Source organism: Anthonomus grandis, chromosome 12 (genome assembly GCF_022605725.1).
Source record: "Anthonomus grandis grandis chromosome 12, icAntGran1.3, whole genome shotgun sequence".
NCBI lineage: Eukaryota > Metazoa > Arthropoda > Insecta > Coleoptera > Curculionidae > Anthonomus > Anthonomus grandis.
Genome location: NC_065557.1, coordinates 17,338,191 through 17,360,951, shown reverse-complemented (window position 1 = coordinate 17,360,951; position 22,761 = coordinate 17,338,191). Strand labels below are relative to the sequence as shown.

Sequence of the window (22,761 nt, the reverse complement as noted above, 5' to 3'; positions counted from 1 at the left end):
TATTAAAACGTGTGATAACTTAAACCCAATCAGTTTGAATAAGACATTAATTTTTTCTTGACTCTTAGGGTATTTATAGGTTTAATAAGTAGAAGGTCATCTGCATATCGATTAAATTTACAAAATTATATTTAGTATTGATTTGCAGATTTGACAGAATATTTTTGTACATAAATAATACGTTTAAACGTAAAATAGTGGTGTTCTCCTAATATGATATACTTAAGTGCGCCTTGCGTTATAATATTATCATTAATTACTAAATGACTATATATGTTAATTAGGTGAGTTAAGATCAGGGAGGTATTAATGAATGCTTCTTTTGGACTTAACTAATAAAACAAGTTTTTTCTCATAGAGAAAAAAGTAAATTTAAATCAGCATCTTTATCATGGGCGAGCACATTTCGAATAAATCAACTCGACTTAAAAGTGTCCAATCTTATATTTTTCCAACATCACTATCTTTTTGGATTTTATATTTTTAATTGTACTGTGTACTAAAGCATATGTTTTCCGACTAAGCTATTTGCTATGATAACAAATGGATGTTTCGTGACCTCTGGAAGTTAATAAATGTGGTTAAGTTCGTGAGCCTAAATATATGGTATATATTTATTCGTCTTTTTGCTTCAGGCATCTACCAGGCTTGTATCCTAAAAAATAGTCATGTTGAGGCTTGCCTTTATAACAAAATATAAAATGTATAAGCAGTAGGAGTTCGAAGCCTTAAAACATATGAAAAACTAACTTTCTCATACTTTTTTAAATTTTTAATTAATAATAATAGAAGTAATAATAAGGACTTTATTTGTACATTCACATTTCAGATTATAGATTGACAAATCAAATGAAAAAAAAATATTAAAAGGCGAGGTTCAGTTTGTCATGTTTAATAAGATTTTTTGTTTTTTATTTTATAAAATATTAAATTTTTAAAAATTAATTCGTAGTTGTTAACTGTGTCAGAATATAATATTCTTAATCCCAGTTCTAATTAGTGTCTAATCTAATCTCTAGATTTATCCCCAAAAGACTTTTATTTTTGGGATTATCTTAAGAAGAATATTTACAAGCACGAACTTAGCAGGCCAATAAATTTAGAGAAGTTACAAGAGAAAATTGTTAAATATACCAATTCCATACAATCTTTTAAAGGTGCGATATACGTCGTACTGAAAAAAATAACGTGGCAGGTGTGTAGCACTCTGCTACAATGCGTTGCCATATTTGGCCTTTAAATACCTCTCGATGCATAATGATCAATTCCCCACTTAGATTTTAGCGTTGCTGATTAGTTAGGTTTAATATGTTCAAGTTTCTCTTGTTTCGGAGCACTTTGCGTACTTCCTCTGGCGAACTTAGTTTGATTCTCAGCAATCTGTAGTAATTTTTGCCTTTTATGTCAATTCTGGCAAAATCATTGATTTCCAAAGAGCTCTTGATTAGATGGAACAAGAACAATTAAGTCTCAGTTTTGTCCTCATGTTCTCACTTCTCTAGAAAATTAAAGACATTAGGTTACATGGCCTTTTTTGTCAGTTACCCATCTTGTTCAATACCATATCACTGCTGTTCACACTTAAAGGCTGTGCAACAATATTTGTTTTTTTGACAATGCAACAATATTTGAAAAATTCGGCCCATAGCATAGAGAAAGTAAATGCTCGTTTTCCCATTAGATGGATAGGTTGAACGGTATAATCCCAAGATGCGTCAAACAAATAGCGACATATGCCAACAATAGCGATATATTTAAACAATTTTTTTTTATTTGGTACATTTGCTTTTTTAAAAAATCACAATTGTTAATAAAATAAGTAAAAACAAATACAAATAATATAAAAATGATTTACAGAGAAATGGGATTTATGTAGAAATAATTAGGAACATGGTAACTATAAATTATTTACATCTAAAATAAAAATTAAAAATTTATCTTACGATAAAGCTTGTCCCTCGATTGTGATAGCAATGGCAAATAAATATATGACTAATTATAAGGTAATATTGAGTTAGAACACTTCTACCTTTTTTAACGCTATTGAGTGCAGTACATGCCGATCAATTCTACAATCTTTAAATTCTACAATAAAACGTTAGCTCATTTTAAACCTGCTATTCCTACCGTTTGTTTTTTTTTTATTGATTACGTCACTCCATTTTGTTAATTTATTAAGTTTTGTCACATCTTAGTTACATAGTTCCGTGAACACTGAATATTACCTTAATAAAATCAATTGTCAAAAGTTAAAGGACCATAAATGCCTAAGACATATTTTTAATGACTTATTATATTTCATTGCAAGCTTTGAAAATAGAGCAAATACCCTCAATGTAGATTATATAACATATATATTTTTGCATGTGTAGGAATTTTATACATTCTATAAAGAGTTTTACTATTATTAATTAAAATACTGTCATACAGATGGCCAATTCATTAGAAAATAATGATTTGCAATTGCTTTGCCGTTTGTTTTGTCTCAAAATTAAGCTTTTTTTAATTGGTGGGGTCGATTCTGCATTAACTGGAATTTTATCTAATGTTTTCTCTTGTATTATTAAAATGATCATGATCAAAATGACTGTGATCCATAAAAAGTCTTTAGAATTCGCTAATAGTATCCTTATAATTGGCATGCTTTTCCTTCTCTCTTCCTAGGTATTCTTATTTTTTCTTTTTGTCTAAATATGTATATTAAATAGTGTACAGATAGGGCCTGAAATAAAAGATCGTTGGACTGAACATAGTACGTTAAGGTAAACGCAGCAGATCTCGTCCTATGCTATTATTATTTATTTTCTCGACAAACAACACAATTCTTGTTAAGTCATTATGACGATAGATGTAATAACTAATAACATAACTAATAAAAATAATATGTAGATAAATCAAACAGAGATTCTGCCTGTTATCGATAGGACCTACCTATTGTGATAAGGATATTAGTTAATGAGAACCTATCTCGTATCTTAAAATACTACCCAAAGAATAACAAATTATCTAAAATAATTAAGAAATATACACCTAAGAATGCGACTATTTGCTTTAATGATTAACTGAAAAAAGGTTTGTTGATTTCAAACTTTATATCTTCAACTACGTTTACATCTATTTAAAATTCTATTCGTGTATCTGTAGAGTTTATCCGTACCGATCTCGCGTTTAGCTCTGCTTTTCAGCACGTTACAAAATATGATCCTTAATGCATAAAATGTAGATATTAAATATTTTTATACAATTTGTACCATAAAATACTTTTAGCTACTTGGAATAAATTTCGAAAGCTTGACACAAATTTTTACTAAAAAATCTAACTGATCTTAATAATAAAACATATTAATATTTTAATTATTTTAAAAAATTTAAAGAAATAAATGGCTGGAAAGAAACAATTACTTATAAAAAAGTAAAAAGGAAAATAGTAGATTTGGGTGCTTTGGTTTATTAATACAAGCAGAATACATAAAGTAAAATTAATCATATTGATAATTAAAAAATAATATAATATCCTCTTAAAACTAAGACTTTTTACTTTATCTAGTTTGCCTTTATCCAAAAATGTGCTTCATAAATATTTATTTAACAAAAATTAGAATATAAGAAAAATAGGATATAAGAAATTCTGTTTATTTATTTTTTAATTGGTTAGGAATAAGATGCACCTACCTGGCCACTGAAATCCCATTATAGCTAACATTAAATCAACAAATTGTATGTTTTTTTACAAGTTCTTAAATAAAATAAAATTAAGCATACAGTTTAATTTAAGATCGTTTATCAAATATTAAAATTTCTAGTAACTTACTAAAGTTTCATATTTTGATACTAGCAATATGAAGTTAACGGATTAAGCTACTTATTACGCCACCCTATATAATGACTACTAATAAGAATAAAAAAGAATTACTAAATCTAAACGTATAATTTATATACTATCTACTACTGATATCTATTCGAATTTCTGCTCTACCTAAATGTCAGACCTTAAAAATGAATTTAGGAAAAATGTGAATTCTATATTTGAACGAAAAACAGAAGATCATAAATTCGGCGCCTCTGATTTTTGCTTACACTTACTAAAGTGCACTGCTAGAAATGAACGGAGAGCCCAGAAGTTATGCAAATTTAAAAAGGTTTTTAAGTTGCCACATTTTAAATGAAGTTACCGAGGCTCTTCGCTAAAGAGCTTAAATCCCTTTAAAAGCCAATTTCGGTCACAGAGATAACTAGTCAGGAAGTAGTGATTAAATTCGTAGAACTCTTATACGATTACTCTTTTAAACTTTAGTGTTTAATTTTTGTATTTTATTTTATGCTTGCTTACTTTAAAAAATCAATTATTTAATTTACTGCGATTTTTTTATTTGTATTAAAAAAAGACCATATTTAAATAACGATAATTAATCTATAAGCATTATTTGTCAAATTACGAGGCGCTTTTATCAGTAACCAAAATTCTTTATTTTTATTCTCGACATATCAAGAGTAAGTCATTATAAACATTTTTAAAATGTGCCTTAAATTACGCTAAAGCTACTAAAATAATGAGCGAAAACCACAAAAAAAATTATTTACTAGTTAACATCATAAGTAAATAAATATTGATATTCTTTAAAAATTACATTTATTTAATATTGTTTATATCCAACTTAATAATAATTTTAAATCATAATTATATATCTGAAATAATTTGGTGATTAATAAGGTGTTTTAAAATACAATGGTGATTCCTAAATGGATAAATCCCAAGCTAATTTTAAGAAGAAAAATTTAAATAAACCTTTGTCCTAAACCTCCTAACTTTTGTGAATTTTAAACAAACTTTAATACCTTATTACATATTTTAATTAAATTTACTACACGTCTTTAAAATGTTATTAGCAAGACTTTTTAAAGTTTTAACCGATGACTAAACTAAATACCATATTAATTTATTATCAGTTTTGCGTTAAGATACTTGGTAGTATCGTTAAAGGTAAAATAAAAAAGTTAATTCATAACTAGTATACACGTTAATATATTTCTTAATAGCCAGAGATTATAAACCAATTAAGAATCGCATTAAACAATGCACGCATCAGTAAAAAAATATAAATTTTCTACTTGTTATTGAAGAAAAAGATCTAGAAAAGTCCAAAAAGTTCTATCACTTGATACATTAGCTGTTGATGTTTCCATTTATATTATAAAGTAACAATAACTATAATCATTCTGTCTTATTTAGGTGCATCTGATTCATTTTGACCTAAAGTTGACTATAAAAGATATTCATTTTACTCATCCCAAGAGAATCAACTGCACAAGCGGCTATTTTCAAAAATTTAAGGTTAAATTTGGATGATTCCTATAAGCAATAACATTGAAAATTTCAAAAATTAACAAATGTTATATATAGAAAGATATCTATAGTATTAATAATAACATCATACATAATTTATTTTAGTCATCTGCCAAAGAACCCGCTTGAAGCTGTCAAAGTTAAAAAGCATAAGTTTTGACAGGATAAATTATGTCTGGGTGTGATTATACTCACCATCTATTAAATCAAATTGTTTTGTCTTTACTTCTTAGACTCTGTGTTAGAATGTATTTATTTCTTTATATAATATTAGCTACGTATCAGTATTATATTACACTGCATTGTTAGTTTTTTCTTGATTTCTGCCTTAAGGTTTTAGTTGCTGGTGATATTAATCTTTAGGTATTTCAAATTGATAACTTGCTAAGTTATTTAGTTATGTTTCGGTAAATCATATGTTTTCAGGTTGTTTCGATGTTGTAGGTGATTATGCTTTCGCCTTAGGTACGGCTATGCCTAATTTTTCTGCGGCATTTTGGAATCCTTAAAATAGTCATTGTAGATTATTAGGGATGATTGGGCTTAAGCAGTCCTCTCTTCTTCCTATTTATATACCGGGTGGTGCGTCGCCAGGCGGAACATAGGAAATCTCATGTAAATTTTAAGGGGGTCAATTATTGGCTTCCCTGTACATTTTACAGAAAAAATGTAAGATAACTTTTGGAAAAGATTAATCTGGCAAACCCTCGTGCAAAGTTAAAGAAATTTTAATAAGCGAATCTGAATTATTCAATTAAATGTAATTGCAAAATTACCAAATTTTCGGTTCAGGTAAAACCAGATACCAGCCACCAACAAACAATTTGTTATAAAGCTTTGTCAAATCTGACGTACAGCCGAATACAAGAAATGTTTTTTTTTTTCGTTTTATCAATCTCACAACCATACATTCAAAGTAAGACACGTTAACATTACTTAATTAATTAATTTTATTGTTTCCCGCATAATGCCACTTAATTATGGCTATTTTTTCATTGATTGAATAATTCAAACTTGTTTTCAAATATCGACTGTCACTGATTTATTAACACTTTTCCTCACGTCAGTGACAATATTCATTTTACTGGTGCCCGTTTGGTTTTACCTGAACCAAAAATTTGCTATTTTTGCAATTACATTTAACTAAATAAATCAAGATTCTCTTATTAAAATTTTTTGAAACTTTGCACAAGGGTTTGCCAGATTGGTTTCATCAAAAAGTTATCATAAATTTTTTCTATAAAATGAACAGGGAAGCCAATATTTGACCCCCTTAATATTTACATGGGTTTTCCTATGTTCCGCTCGGCGGCGCACTACCCGGTCTATATTTTCTGACAACAAATTCGCTGACAACAAATATACTGTTATTGTTGTTTAGTTCTTTAATAATTGTGCGAATTCCTCATATTTTTCTGATGTCCAAATATAGAATTGCTGTTTTCTTCATTTGTGTTTTCCTGTATTTAATAATATATTGATATTTCGTATTTACATTAACCTTTGATCTATTCTGTCGGAAATATTTCTGTTCCAAGCATATTCTGAATCTTTATATTTCCTACAATATGAGTTCATTGAGAATTTAAATATTGCGCTAAAAAGGCTTATCCCACGATAGGGTTAAAGTTAAATTTTTTTTCTTTTTTAGTTTAGTTTTTAGTTTATTTCTGTTTTTTTTCTTAAATAAGGCAAATAATTCTTTGTTCAGTCGTTTACAGTTTCCTTGATCATACTTCAGAATTGATTTGGTATTCAGTTTATCACAGATAGATAGATTCTTTTATTTGGCTAAATATGTGAATTTTTTTTTCCAAATTTCTTTTTCATGGTATTTTTGGCTCCATATGGGAGCATCTATAAATCAAATAAGTAGTCAAAAACAAGTAATATAACCTACAAATTTTTCTTTTAATATTTTTCCTAAAAATATTATAAATTAATTTAGCTTTTGTAATTTTTTTTCTAGCTTTAATAAAAGTAGAAAAGTAAATAACATTTGTCTTAAAAACGATTTATTAACGCTTTAATAAAAAAAAGATTTTCTTACTATATTAATAAAATTATTAGTCAACTAAATTATTACACATTTTTAAGAATGAAGCTTAATGATAGTAGTATTTAATATGAAATAGTGGAAATGCTTCATTTTCATCCTCATATCTCTATCTCAAAGTCAAATAGGATGATAAAACTGATATTAAAACCTAATTTTCACAACCTAATTAAATAAATAAAAAAAAACAGAATTTCTAAAATATCAAGATTGTAATGGAGGAATAGATTTGATATATTAAAAAAGTACTATTTTCATTTTTATTTTCTTATTCTCAGGTATAATATAGAATAATAATAATAATATTAATAATAATAATAAAATTATTATTAGCAAACATTCATTTTATTACGTTAGAAATAGAATGCTTACAAAATAAAAATAACATCATCCCAAGACCTGCAATCAAATAATAATATTGAGTAAAAAGGATGAAGAACTATTTAAACAATGGACACAAAAATCGTTTCACAGGAGAGAAAGAAGAGACACCATAAGCATTTAAATATAATCATAAATTAAAATACAGATTCCAACATTTTTTAGAAATGGCTACAAGATGGTAAACCTAAGAGTTTGCACTTGTGTACTTTTTTATGTCATTTTCTATTGGGGCTGGATTTCAGAAAGATACTCAGATTACTTCTAAATATTATTTAATGTAAATATAAAATAAATTGATAATAAGTTGGCATTAGGAAAGAAAAAGGTTTGACGACATTTGTAATTACACTTTCATGACAAACAACCAAAATCTTACAGCTACAACAGCTAACATACGAAAGTACATTTAATCCACCTCTTTAATATAAATAATGAAGGTCGCGTCTCGGCCTTAACTAAACGTAATTATAACAATAAACCCCATCTGAGTTTGTTATATTACTCATCGTTTATTACATGATTAACCGTCTTTTATTCGTATTTCTTTAATTAGGCACTTCTTAAGAAAAAACGATTAATATTTGCCTCTTTCGCCGTCTGCTACTTAGGTCAATACAATCAACTTAACTTGACTAACTCGACTCAACTGCTTCCGTCGCACCTTTGCGTACGTATTGGTACAACGATCTTAATAGACTTTTCGTATCCGGCCAATCGCATTAATTAATTCCTACGCCTTTAACGAAATCTCGCGCTTTGCGCAACACTTGGTTGTTTCTTGAAATTCGGGCAATAAACGGGTGATCCTCAAACAAATTTAAATAAAAATAAGTTTCTTCAGTAAATTACCTTAAAAATTAAAACTTAAATAAAAATTAAAAGACACTTGTTGATGATAAATATAGAAAATGTGACCAATAACAAAAAAGTATTAAACAAATATCGAGGGGAAATAAAAAAATATGAAACATATAAAATGTTGCAGGCATAATCTTTACGAAAAGATAAAATAAAGCGACAAAAATATTAGAACAAAAATTGCCCTAAAGCTAAAACTTACATATTACATTATTTAAAAAAAACCATATTACCATTATGCAAACTATATTACGATATTAGAATTCATACGGATAAAACGATACCTGCTTATCGACAAGATATTCTATTATAAAAAAAAATTTATAATAGATAAAATACAAATAAAACAATATACGGTAGTACGTTATTGACATTTCAATACCCTCAGATGTAAATATTACCAAAATAAAGAGCAAAAAAGTTAACAAATATTCACTTCATACAATGAGAGCTCAACGAATGTGGAATCCAACATAGGTATATATTATAGGACCTATTAATAGGACCAATAAAAAAATTATTTTACGTATAAAAGATTTATGCTTTAATTTATATATTCATCGTTAATTTTAGAAACATTGTGTAGAATTTGTTGATCATTCCGACGACAACATAAACTGTTTAAATTTAACAGCATAAGTCCGTTTAAATGAATAAACAACCAGAAACATGCAAAGTTCAGCTGCACTATATCTAAAGGAATCCCTTGAAAAGTACTGTTCTGTGACGGGGTATTTCTAATATATTTTTAATTCGCATATTAAATCTACTAGAGATCATGGATTTATTTTTCTCTTAAATGGACTTCTTTAATCAGGCTTCGCAAATAAAGTTTTTTTTTGTTGCATATTTAGTATCTATGTAAAAAAAATGAATTACATAATTCTTTATTTATATCTTGTGTTAAAATTTTTTTATAATTTTATAAAAAATTCTTAAAAAGTGAAAAGATGATATAAAGCGTAAATCACCAATAAGAATATCAACGGTTTTTGTCACAAATCTTGTTCTATTAATAAATATGGTATATGTTATATTTTTTTATAGATATCCTCATATACTTTAATTTTATTAAATTAATTACTGATGACTAAGAATCGTTTTATTTATAAGACTATGTCAAGTTAACTATTCATATACACCTTAAAGACCTTAATTTCTTAAATGATTATCTTGCGATATATCAACTTATATATTGAGCAGCATGTCAACTTTTCGACCAATATCATTTGTATAGAAAATATTTAAAAAATTCTTTTATATATGTTCTAGATACATCGGCATTAAAGCTTTTTATGTAAAAAATGCCAATATTTTTATAGGTTTAGTTAAGGTTTAGTAATTTAAAAAAAAAACCATATAAACGAGTCACTACTTAGAACTTACGTCACTTAGAACTTAATAAATTGACAATAATATTTCCCGATAATACCACTTCGACTATAAAGGGAAACACGGCAGAAAGAGTGTCCTCCATAGCCCCTAAAAGCTATCGAACATTTTAATTAGATGTCCTATAAATAATCAAAAAGCCGATTTGGTATCACAAATTTTTACATTTAGCGATATTTGCTTAAAAATCTCATTCGATCTAGAAGAACCACGGATTAATTCTGGACAAAAAACCAATCTAACGTAAAACCTATATTCCCCTGCCCTTCTATCCTGTAGGTTATATAACGTTAAATAATTACAACCTTAAAAAGTTGAAAGTACATTATGTATTTAGGGATGTAGCTAAGTTTCTGTTGCTGCTAAGATATCAATATTATGCTTATTTTAATATAAGTAAATAAAATTACAATTTTTAGAGGATACTGGTATTTGTTTAATATGTAATCTATTTTATACATATTTATATTGTATAGTCGATTAATATACATATATCGATGTTGTTTTATGAAAAAAATTATTCATTTTTAACTGGACTATTCATTGTCATCGAATCTCTTATCTTACCGCATTGTACATAAAAGGAGATATTAAAACAAAAAAACGGAAAAAAAAATAAATATTAAAGGATAGAAAGGGCAAAAGTAACTACATAATAAATCTTTACTCTGAAATATTTCTCTAGGAGATATTTCCCAAGTTTTTGAGCATTGTGTTTAATTATATTATCTATAAATTATATGCATTTAAAAGTCTCTTTTAAGAAATGCATTCTACAGCAACTAATAATTAGTTTTCCACTATTATGCTCATATATAAAAAAAAACTTAATACCTTTACTTCGGATTTTGCAAATATTACTGCAAACATCAAAACATAAGTTTTAATACCCCTCTCACTAACAAAATACCTAATTAATTTGGAATTAAAGTTAATTGGTTCTGATAATTATTTCTATTTACGAGCTTTACTAAATATTCTTTGCGGCTATTTCATTTCAATCAGATTGCATTTTAAATTTCATTCGAGACGAATCATTAGTTGGTCGACCAAAATTACGGGAAAAAAAACCGACAAAAATAAAATTCGCCCCAGTGAAAAATTCATTTACTTCCCGGGAATGTTGTTTCCTGGCCTTTTCAGCATAGCTTTTATAAATCCTCAATTCCCTGAATCTCACAGAACCTTGTTAAATCCGGAAAGAGACATTTCCTTTTAAACCTCAAAACTGCTTGGTTCGAAAATGGGCTGACAGTAACGACCTATTGACATGTCCCGAGACCTACGCGACGTTGTCATTAAAGTAAGTGTTAATAAAAAGTTTTCTTTTATGTTATATGAAAGACTTTTATAGTATGGCATTCTGCTAGAAATACTGCTAGTAGTAATTTTATATAGACAAAAAAGCAGTAAAAATGGAAAAATCAATGAAAACTAAAAAATGTAAGCACACCTTCGAGGTGACGCGATAATAGAGTTTTTCAAATGTGGAAAAACAAAAAGTGGTAGGTAACTAATCAAGGGGGCGAAAAGAGTGTTAAAGTTCACATGCAATTTAGCATCCGAGTGGAAGTTTAGGGTGACAAATGGACAACAAAGACATTTTTATTTCTTTTCGTGGTTAGTCCACTATTTTTCTGGTCTGTAGGGAAAAAGAGTAATTTTTTTGGACAGTGGGCCGAAAGTGCTACTTTCTTTAAATTAACTCTTTAATTTAAATCTCTTTAAATCTACTTTAATTAGTGAATAAAAAGTCATATATATATTATTGCTCCAAATCTATATATATATAAAAGAGTTTGTCCTGACTGACTGACTCATCATCGCAGAGCCCAAACTACCCTAAGGGGGCGTGGCTTCGGAGTTTGAACGGAGACTGCCCGCACCAACGAGTCGCAGGCATTAACTTAAGAAAAAAAATTAACTGCAACAATGTTTTTTTATAATGTAGGCCCCGGATACGAACGAACTTTTTGAAATTCCACCGATAAGGGGTGTTAGCGATATGATAAATATCGCATAGCCGCATAAAACTGATTAATAAATACGATTGAAAAAGTGCCTCGGTATTATTTATATTTTGGTAGACATAACAACAAGGCGGGTCCGTGCGAGACTGATACCCGAGAGGTGACTCGACTCAGTCTTACCACTCGCTCTGCATCTACCAAATCATTTTTAAGATTATTTGTGTCTTGGTTTTATAATAATTATATTATATTAATCGCGCCCCTTGACCTCAAGAAAAACGGCGTGGCAATTGTGGGTTGCATGTACTATCAATGACGCGAGGCTTCGGATTTTATTTTTGTGTATTGTCGGTTGCATTTACTATTATTGGAGGCCTTCTTCGACTTTTATTTTATTTTCACGGGAGCAACGCCACGGGAATTCAGCTAGTTTACTATATTCCCTTCAAAGTAGGCTCTAAATACCATAAAACCGTTGAGTTTTTGGTTAGAAATTTATTCATAAGGATATAATTGTGAGCTAGTGCGTTACCTTGACAATAAAACTCATGAGTTTTTTCTACAAATCTGATCTTTAGGCTGTATAAAGCTCAGAAATTATTTTGTACGTACTGTTCTGCCTTCTAGCAAGAATTTTGATTTTACAACACCACGATAATCGGAAAAAGCTGTTAATTCAGCTAAAAAGCAGTTGGAAGGCATCATTCTAAAACTTCTTGGCCAGTTTGTATTTAAAATTTATTAAGATTTGTCTCGTCATCAGTTACAATGCGTTTTATGAACAAGAGGTCAGAATTTCAAGCGACTTTCTTTAATCTTCTACGATGACCTTAACGTGATTTAGTTTTTAAGAAAAATTGCAGCAAGTTATTTCATGTGCAAGTAATAGTTTAAAAAATCCAAACTGTTTTTCGAGGTAAAGAAATTTTAGCGGCTATATGTCTTAAACTGAAAAGATCTCTTGAGTTACTAAGTCATCATTTCCTTTACTAGAGATAATAAGTTCAGTAGAAGATGTTAGCCGACCAGAACGAAGTAAATCTTTTACCACATTTGATCAGCTTTTAAATGTAACTATAGAGTGGACATATAAGGTATAATGTTATAAGAATGATAGGGTAATTCTGTTAAACAGAGTAATGTGATCAATTACTAAGTTAATAAATAATGTAAGATCATTTGTTGGGCTTGAACATAATCCTAAGAAAGTGCTAAACATAGATAAAATTAGGGAAAAATATTCCGTAGATTGATTTTTTTTATATTTACAATAATATTTTAAATACACGCAAATAAGAATCTACTAAATTATTAACAAAATATAAATTAGCACTATTGTGAAATTGTCCCAAAATAACTTAAAATTATTTGAGATAAAATGCAAAGATTTGCAAGCACCCAGGAATCTACTATAAATTACAGTTATAAGCAAAATTACTTACAAAGGCTTATTTATCTGTATCCCTAATTACATATTTTGAACATTTTAAAAAACGTAGGAGAAACCACTATTTTACTTACTTTTTAAATCTGCCTGGAGGATTAAAACTATCATTTGCCTCTACAGTATGATTCTAATTTGTATGATATTTTTCCGAGTGTTTTGATGATCGAATTTTTGTTGCTTAATAAATTTTTAATTAAGTTAAAATCTATGATAAGTCGATATCTGCCAAACAATATTTATATTCGCTTTATAATTTAATTCATAGCAATAGTTTAAATGTAAACAAACTTAGGCTAAAAAGCTTTGCTCTTTTTAAACAAAAACAGGAAATTTGAACAAATTTGTCAATGATTTCTTGTTTACCTTTTTAGTTAATGTGATTAACTTATTTTAAATTATTTAAAGATTTTCATTATAAATCTATATTCAGGTTATACAAATTAATCGGCAGTCTTCTGTATACTGTATTTCATCTTTAATTTAATTTAACCTTGTTTTTATGTCACCTTAAATGCCTATTTAATTTAAGTTATTAGGGTAAGGTGGCTAGTTTTTTGTTATTTAATATTCCTATTAGTCCATTAAAAAAAAATTAATCTCGATTTCAAAACTTAATTTACAAGGAGACGAAATTTGGTTTAACCTTTTAGAGGTCCCTGTCCCATTTGGAAATCAATTAGTTGCTTGTAACTGGCCTTTTAATCTATCTTTTGACATACGATGAAATATAATTTTCAATAAATTGTTTGATTTGATTTTCTTTTGGTTAGGATTAATCTTAAATTTTACAAAATAATTCAAAATATCAGAGCAGTGGACGGCATTCAAAAAATGTACTTTGCTATTTGATAGGCATATAAACCCGAATATTTTGTTTTCTTTTAAGTAAAGTTTATGTTTAACCTTGTTCTTATGTCACCTTAAATGCCTATTTAATTTAAGTTATTAAGATAAGGTGACTAGTTTTTTTTATTTAATATTCCTATTAGTCCATTAAAAAAAATTAATCCCGATTTCAAAACTCAATTTACAAGGAGACGAAATTAGGTTTAACCTTTTAGAGGTCTCGGTCCCATTTGGAAACTAATTAGTTGCTTGTAACTGACCTTTTGGTCTATCTTTTGACATACGGTGAAACAGAATTTTTGATAAATTTTTTGATTTGATTTTTTTTTTGTTTAGGATTAATGGTAATTTTTACAAAATAACTTAAAATTTCATAGCACTAGACGGCAATCAAAAAATGTACTTTGCTATTTAATAGGCATATAAACTCTAATATTTTGTTTTCTTTTAAGTAACGTTTATGTGTACCCTTAAATGAAATAAAAAATCTCATCGTGTCCAATAAATTAATGCAATCATATCAGATAAATATTTTGTCGCTCTGCTGGTGGTATCATATTTTAAATTAAGAGAAAGTAATTTATTCTAGGTTGAAATAAAAGAAAGGAGATTAAATAATGTGAATAAAACATAATTTTATTTTTTACAAATGAAGTTTACTGGTTACACAACTAAAATTCCAATACCCTGCCTTATATTTATTGCAGTATTCATTAAAATCTAATTTATATGATATTTTTCCAATTACCAGATACTTTTAGTTATACTTTTCAATCCTTGATAAGTGTTTTATTGATCAAATTTTTGTTGCTCTATAATTTTTAAATGAAGTTAAAATCTATGATACGTCGATATCTGGTAAAGAATATTAATACTTGCTATATGATTTAATTAATAACAGGAACTTAAATGTAAAAATAGTTAGGCTAAAAAGCTTTGCCTTTTTTAAACAAAAACAGGAGACTTAAACAAACTAATTTTTCTATGATTTCTTGTTTACCTTTTTAACTTATGTGAATAATTTATTTTAAATTATTTAAAGTTTTTCATTATAAATATATATTCATGTTATGCAAATTAATCAGCAGCCTTCTGTATACACTTTAAGGCGAAAAAGCAAAATATTTATAACTACATGCATGAATTTTTTATTAACATATTTAAACTATATTTATTCTTATTCAAATTATTATTTTGTTTATTGCTTGACTTGTCTAAATTAGACAAAAAATCATTTTGTATAGTTACTATCCTAATTTAGCCATTAATATTATGCGTAACAACAATTACATATAATATGAATTTACGAATAGTATGAGTTAATTTATTAAATGTATGTTATGCATACTACATCATCGTTTAATTTTTTTTCTTTTTTAATTTAACTTAACCTTATTTTTATGTCACTTTAAATGCCTATTTAATTTAAGTTATTAGAGTAAGGTGACTAGTTTTTTGTTATTTAATATTCTTATTAGCCCATTAAAAAAAAAATAATCTCAATTTACAAGGAGACGAAATTAGGTTTAACCTTTTAGAGGTCCCTGTCCCATTTGGAAACTAATTAGTTGCTTGTAACTGACCTTTTGGTCTATCTTTTGACATACGGTGAAACAGAATTTTTGATAAATTTTTTGATTTGATTTTTTTTTGTTTAGGATTAATGGTAATTTTTACAAAATAATTTAAAATATCATAGCACTAGACGGCAATCAAAAAATGTACTTTGCTATTTAATAGGCATATAAACTCTAATATTTTGTTTTCTTTTAAGTAACGTTTATGTGTACCCTTAAATGAAATAAAAAATCTCATCGTGTCCAATAAATAAATGCAATCATATCAGATAAATATTTTGTCGCTCTGCTGGTGGTATCATATTTTAAATTAGGAGAAAGTAATTTATTCTAGGCCGAAATAAAAGAAAGGAAATTAAATAATGTGAATAAAACATAATTTTATTTTTTACAAATGAAGTTTACTGGTTACACAACTAAAATTCCAATACCCTGCCTTATATTTATTGCAGTATTCATTAAAATCAAATTTATATGATATTTTTCCAATTACCAGATATTTTTAGTTATACTTGTCAATCTTTGATAAGTGTTTTATTGATCAAATTTTTGTTGCTCTATAATTTTTTAATGAAGTTAAAATCTATGATACGTCGATATCTGATAAAGAATATTAATACTTGCTATATGATTTAATTCATAACAGGAACTTAAATGTAAAAATACTTAGGTTAAAAAGCTTTGCCTTTTTTAAATAAAAATAGGAGACTTAAACAAACTAATTTTTCTATGATTTCTTGTTTACCTTTTTAACTTATGTGAATAATTTATTTTAAATTATTAAAAATTTTTCATTATAAATATATATTCATGTTATGCAAATTAATCGGCAGCCTTCTGTATATACTTTAAGGCGAAAAAGCAAAATATTTATAACTACATGCATGAATTTTTTATTAACATATTTAAACTATATTTATTCTTATTCAAATTATTATTTTGTTTATTGCTTGACTTGTCTAAATTAGACAAAAAATCATTTTGTATAGTTACTATCCTAATTTAGCCATTAATATTATGCGTAACAACAATTACATATAATATGAATTTACAAATAGTATGAGTTAATTTATTAAATGTATGTTATGCATACTACATCATCGTTTAATTTTTTTTCTTTTTTAATTTAACTTAACCTTATTTTTATGTCACTTTAAATGCCTATTTAATTTTAGTTATTAAGATAAGGTGGCTAGTTTTTTGTTATTTAATATTCTTATTAGTCCATTAAAAAAAATTAATCCCGATTTCAAAACTCAATTTACAAGGAGACGAAATTAGGTTTAACCTTTTAGAGGACCCTGTCCCATTTGGAAACTAATTAGTTGTAACTGACCTTTTAGTCTATGTTTTGACATACGAAGAAATAGAATTTTTATAAATTATTTGATTTGATTTTCTTTTGGTTAGGATAAATCTTAATTTTTATAAAATAATTGAAAACATCATAGCAGTGGACGGCATTTAAAAAATTTAATTTGCTATTTAATAGGCATATAAACTCGAATATTTTCTTTTCTTTTAAGTAACATTTATGTGTACCCTTAAATGAAATAAAGAAATCTCATCGTGTCCAATAAATTAATGCAATCATATCAGATAAATATTTTGTCGCTCTGCTGGTGGTATCATATTTTAAATTAAAAAAAAGTAATATAGTAGTATAAAAAAATAAAGAAAGTAATATATAAGTCAAAATTAAACAAAAGAATTTAAATAATGTAAATTATAAAATAACACCTTTTTTATAAATGAAGTTTACTGGTTATAAAACTGAAACTCTAATACCCTGCATTATAATTATTGCAGGATTTATTAAAATCAAATTACTAGATGCTTTTTACTTACACTTATCAATCTTTGATAAGTGTTTTATTGATCAAATTTTTGTTGGTCTATTAATTTTTAATGAAGATAAAATTTATGATACGTCGATATCTGATAAAGAATATTATTATTTGTTATATGATTTATTTCATAACAATAACTTGAATGTAAAAATACTTAAATTCAAAAAAGTAGTCCAGAGACCTCTTAATAATAAAAATACTTAGACTAAGAAGCGTTGCTTTTTTTAAACAAAAACAGAAAACTTGAACTTATTTTTTCCATCGTTTCTTATTTACCTTTTTAATTAATATGATTAATATATTTTTAATTATTTAAAGATTTTTGTTATAAATATATATTCATGTTATGCAAATTAATCGGCAGCCTTCTGTATACACTTCAAAGCAAAGAAGCAAAATATTTAACTACATGCATGAATTTTTTATTAAAGGAACATACTTAAAAGCCAATAGGGACAACTCGGGGATAAAATGAAAGCCGGTGTTTCAAAAGCTCTAACCTGTGGATTATCCCTGAGCCATTGATGCTTAATTTTTGCCTCCAATGAAAAGTTTTTTTTTGTTTATAAAAGCCGGTTGGATATCGCGATTAAAATACTACTACTTTCGAATCAGCATGTAACGTGCCGGCTCTCGCAATTTGAAAAACTATCAACAGGCGGCCAAAATGTGGCTAGGAAGCAAACGAGGAGGAGTTTGATTTAGGTGACGTCACTTGGTTTGAGGCGGTGCAATTTTGCGCACTGTGTCGGCTTTAAGCTTTCGTCGTCGGGGAAACGTTGCGAGAGCCCACCCGTGCGTCCCTCGCTCAACGCGTGCTAGGATGCGGTGCGTTGTCCGTGGTAACCTGTCGGACACAATAAGACGGCGACCTTGAACGCAACATGCCTCCTAACAACTGTTGTTTGAAACATAGAGATGAGCTGCAATAAAAAAAATTTTTTTGACAATCAGGTATAAAAGTTTCTAATTTAGGGTGTTTCTAGTAATGAATAATACAGGAGAAAACTTACCTGTCTGATATTCAACTTTCCGTGTTTCCTTTATTTTTTAAATTTTATTGACTCGGGTTAAGGTTATATCACACAGCTAACTTTCCTTGTTTAGATGATTCATTTGCTCACTACTGGTCGACATACCATAAATATAAGTTTTTTCTTTTTATTTGGTCTTCTAGTTACCTTACCCTAAGTCAGAAATAAGTTTTGGCAAGTATCGCCCTTATTTTTTCTGGTTTCCCAGTATTTTTATAAAAATAATAAATTCAAGCAAAAAAGTTCTTATAAAAATAGCCAGATAACATATATCTTCCAGTGGATGTCCAGTATTCGTCCAAATTAGGTCAAAATATCAATGGATTAATAATGAATATTCTATTCCGAGCAGCATAAATATGCTTGAAATTTTTATATAGCAAGCAATACAATATCATAATTAAACTTTATTGTCGCCAAACTTAATCTTATAAGCATTTATAAACCATGCAAAACCTCAAAAAGGGCACACGCCAATAAAATATTTTTATTTTATTAAACTCGTTTAATAGTTTTTATAGAATTATTTTATTAATGTTATATTTTTGTTTTAATACTTTAAGATTATATAAATACAATTATAAAATATAAATATTTTATTCACCATCAATTTGTATTCGGCTGAGATTATTTTATTACACCTATAGAAATTAATAAAATTAACAGAGTTTAAAAGCTCTATATCTTTTGTAAAAAGAAAACATAAATGGCGAAATTGAAAACAACACGACGCCTATCATGGCGGCTTAGCTGATCATATCTGTAATGATTATTATATAGGAAAACATTATTTTAGGAATCTCTGGGCAAATGTTATCTTGCGAAATGAATTTTACTGGTATTATCAGTGCATATTGCCATCTCATTTTTAAGGCCCTTTTGGAATATTAAAGGTTTTATGAGTAAAAAGTATTTCCTGAAATTAAGATTTTAAAAAATGGCCGTTTTTTCGCTTAATTTTTTCCTACATTTGTACGATAAATATAACTAAATTAGACTGAATCATAATTCCAGTATGTTTTTCTTAAATTTGCATCTCATGCGCTTAAATAATTCGTAAAAACCAACACGGCGGAAATGAACCCAAATAAATGTCATTACAAAGTTACATCATTAGATAAATCTATTTTTAATTTTATAAGAAATACTAATATAACATAATTAATTTATCACTAATAAAAGTGATATATAATTTTATTTTTTAAAGAATCCGTTTAAAACATAATTGTTTTATACGCGAACGCTATCAACAGGCGCTCTTATAGGAGTAAATTTCAAAGATGAGGTGTTTTTGGTAAAATATATTTTAGGCGGGGCCAAGAGAAAAGATTTGCACTGTTTTACGTTACGTGATTTTATTATTCTGAGAGGTCTAAAAAAATTATATTTGAAACACTGTTATTAAAAATATTGACTTATCACTACTGATCTCTATATTTTTCGGAATGTCAGTAAGTTCCTTAACCTTAATAGTACTATTTATTCCCCTTTATCATAGATGTCTGGACACTGGTCAGAATGTCAAAATTCTGAAGTAATTTGTTTTATATAAAAGTCTGCATAATTCACATAACTTACACACATAATACAATACACACATCACATAATATAACTTACTACAAAACCGTTATAAAATGATTTTATATCTGTTTTATAGATATGTATTAAAAAAAATTTAAATCAACTAAATAACAAATATTGCTCAACGCAATTCAGTTATATAAGTTTGTTTTATAAATGCTTAATACCAAATTATTTATTGCTTTATAAAAATAATTTAATAAAATGGCAAGTAACTATAAAGCTTAGTTATAAAATATAACTTTTTATAAGACAGAATTATTTTGATTAAAGTCGTTAAATAATATTTTATAGGTCAATACGGTCTTAATATAATAAATATAAACGAATTTTGTTTCGTAGTAGACTTTGTCTGCTGCTTGAGATTGATAACAATTTTAGGCAATAAAATGACGACTTGGTCGAAAAATATTTCTTGTATATTCATGATGTCATGATGGCGGCGGCGTCGTTGATGCACTTGTGCATTTTAAAATTTGTGTTTTGTGATGTTTATTGAGGTACACTGATACGAATAAGTAAATATACATAATCTGGTACTATTAACTATTATCTTCCAAAAGATAACTTTCCTATATTGTGATGTATTATAACCTATTACCACCAAATTCTTACAGCATTTCCGTTTGGCAATCGATAATTGCCGGTTTGGTCTTTCTTGTTTCTTTATAATGTAAGGCCCAATCGTAATAACCTAACATTGATATTGGTTTATACATTTTATTATATTTAATATTTTTTAATAAGCATAGTTATTAGTAAGTACATTATTAATCAGTGCTATATAATGATATACATATGGGTATCTATTAGTTATTCAGCGAATTTTCTTTTTGTTTTTCATTTTTGTAGTTAGACTAGAAAGTGCCTAAGTTAACAAATGTGCTACAGTTAAATCGACTTAACGTAATTATATGTTGTACATCTAGGTGTAGAACTACATTTAAATATTGTAAAAGTACTTTTATTTTTCTGTAATATATTTGATTTGATATTTGATTTATGCTTTATATTAATTTAAGTACCTTTTGTATAAATAATAGATGGAACAAGTATTGTATTTAATTTTATTATCAAATAATGTTTTATTTTTTTAACATGTCATCGAACTGGTCTTTAACAGCAAAACCTCTAGTGATGAAATTATTAATTATTTAACTGCTATTGAAATAACCATTTTATTATCAAGAAGGTGATGTATGAATACCTAATAAAAAAATGTATTTAGAGAGGTTTTTTGCATTTTGATTTTCAGTACCCTAAATTAAAAATTAAAAAAAAAAGTACCTAACCTCGCAATTTTTTATATATAATTAAATTTTGTTTTAAGTTCTCCTGGTCGGTCTGTAGAGAATGGTCACCTGTGAGTAAAAATTAAATCACGTCATAATGAAATAAAAAACAAATAGATATAAATATGTCCGTTAAATTAAAATATCGGGTTAAATAACACTGCATTTATCGGACTACAGCTTTATATTTACAGGAAAAAGAGTATTACATTTTTATTATAAATGTAAATGACGAGTGACACACAGAACAAATGTGAGAGCTCTATATAAAATATTTAGAATTTTTAGAAACGCAACTAACGCATTTAAAGAATAGTTTAGTAAAAGCGTCACTAGAATTTCGTCAGTAAAAATAATGATTAGTTACAAATGATTAGTAATAGACGTTACGTCACTAAATACGTAAATTACGTTACCTAACTGGCGTTATTTTGGTCGGACTTATTCACGTGATTTTTGTAGTCATTATGGCATCATGTAAAAACGTGATTATAGTAATGTGCTAAACGTTTTTGTCACACAGTTTTGCTTAGAAACCTAATGTAATTTTTTTCTTTTTTTTTGGTAGACAAAAATGTAAAACTCTTATACAATAATATATGAATAATATAATTCATGTATTGGAGTATTTCATAATGAAAACGAAAGTCTAAAGAATTGAGGCAAGGATATTAGCGGCATTTTTTGCATTAAAATGTTTCGCTTATAATTTAGAAAACTGTAATATATTGTGTCGTGTTGATAATACTACAGCTTTGGCCTATGTAAATAAGGCGGTTAAGGCGGGAGTGTTCAGTTGCCAAAGTTAAACGGTCTTGCACGTTTAATATGGCAGTGGTGTGAAGAGAGGTAGAAAATAAAAAAAAATAAAAAAATATTCCAGTTCATTAAAGGTTTTTACCTCAGTGGCAGTTTTCACATCTAAAGATAATTAGGAATTATTCAGTGGGTACTTAGAAAATCCAATAAATTTTAATAAAGCCTTAAGTATGAGTCGGAATATCTTTACAAATTTTACAAGAATACAAATTTTTGAATTAAGGAATAATTATAGTCTAAAAATTTTTTAGGTCTCGCAACATATCAAAATAAGGACATAAAGCTTTATGCCTTTTGTGCAAGAGTTGCAA

At 27.3% G+C, this 22,761-nt stretch overlaps 1 protein-coding gene across 12 annotated transcripts in view; it reads right to left on the bottom strand.

Annotated features, from left to right (window-relative positions):
- LOC126743099 (CUGBP Elav-like family member 4) overlaps window positions 1-22,761 on the bottom strand; it is an 885,098-nt gene that overhangs the window by 490,830 nt on the left and 371,507 nt on the right. The window contains exon 1 of one of the 12 annotated variants that reach the window (XM_050450056.1): window positions 18,225-18,561. The exons of 10 other annotated variants lie outside the window; for them this stretch is intronic. The gene's annotated coding sequence lies outside the window, so the exon portion shown is untranslated. Of the gene's footprint in view, window positions 1-18,224; window positions 18,562-22,761 lie in introns of those variants that run through there. One more of the 12 variants, XM_050450059.1, reaches the window with a different exon arrangement.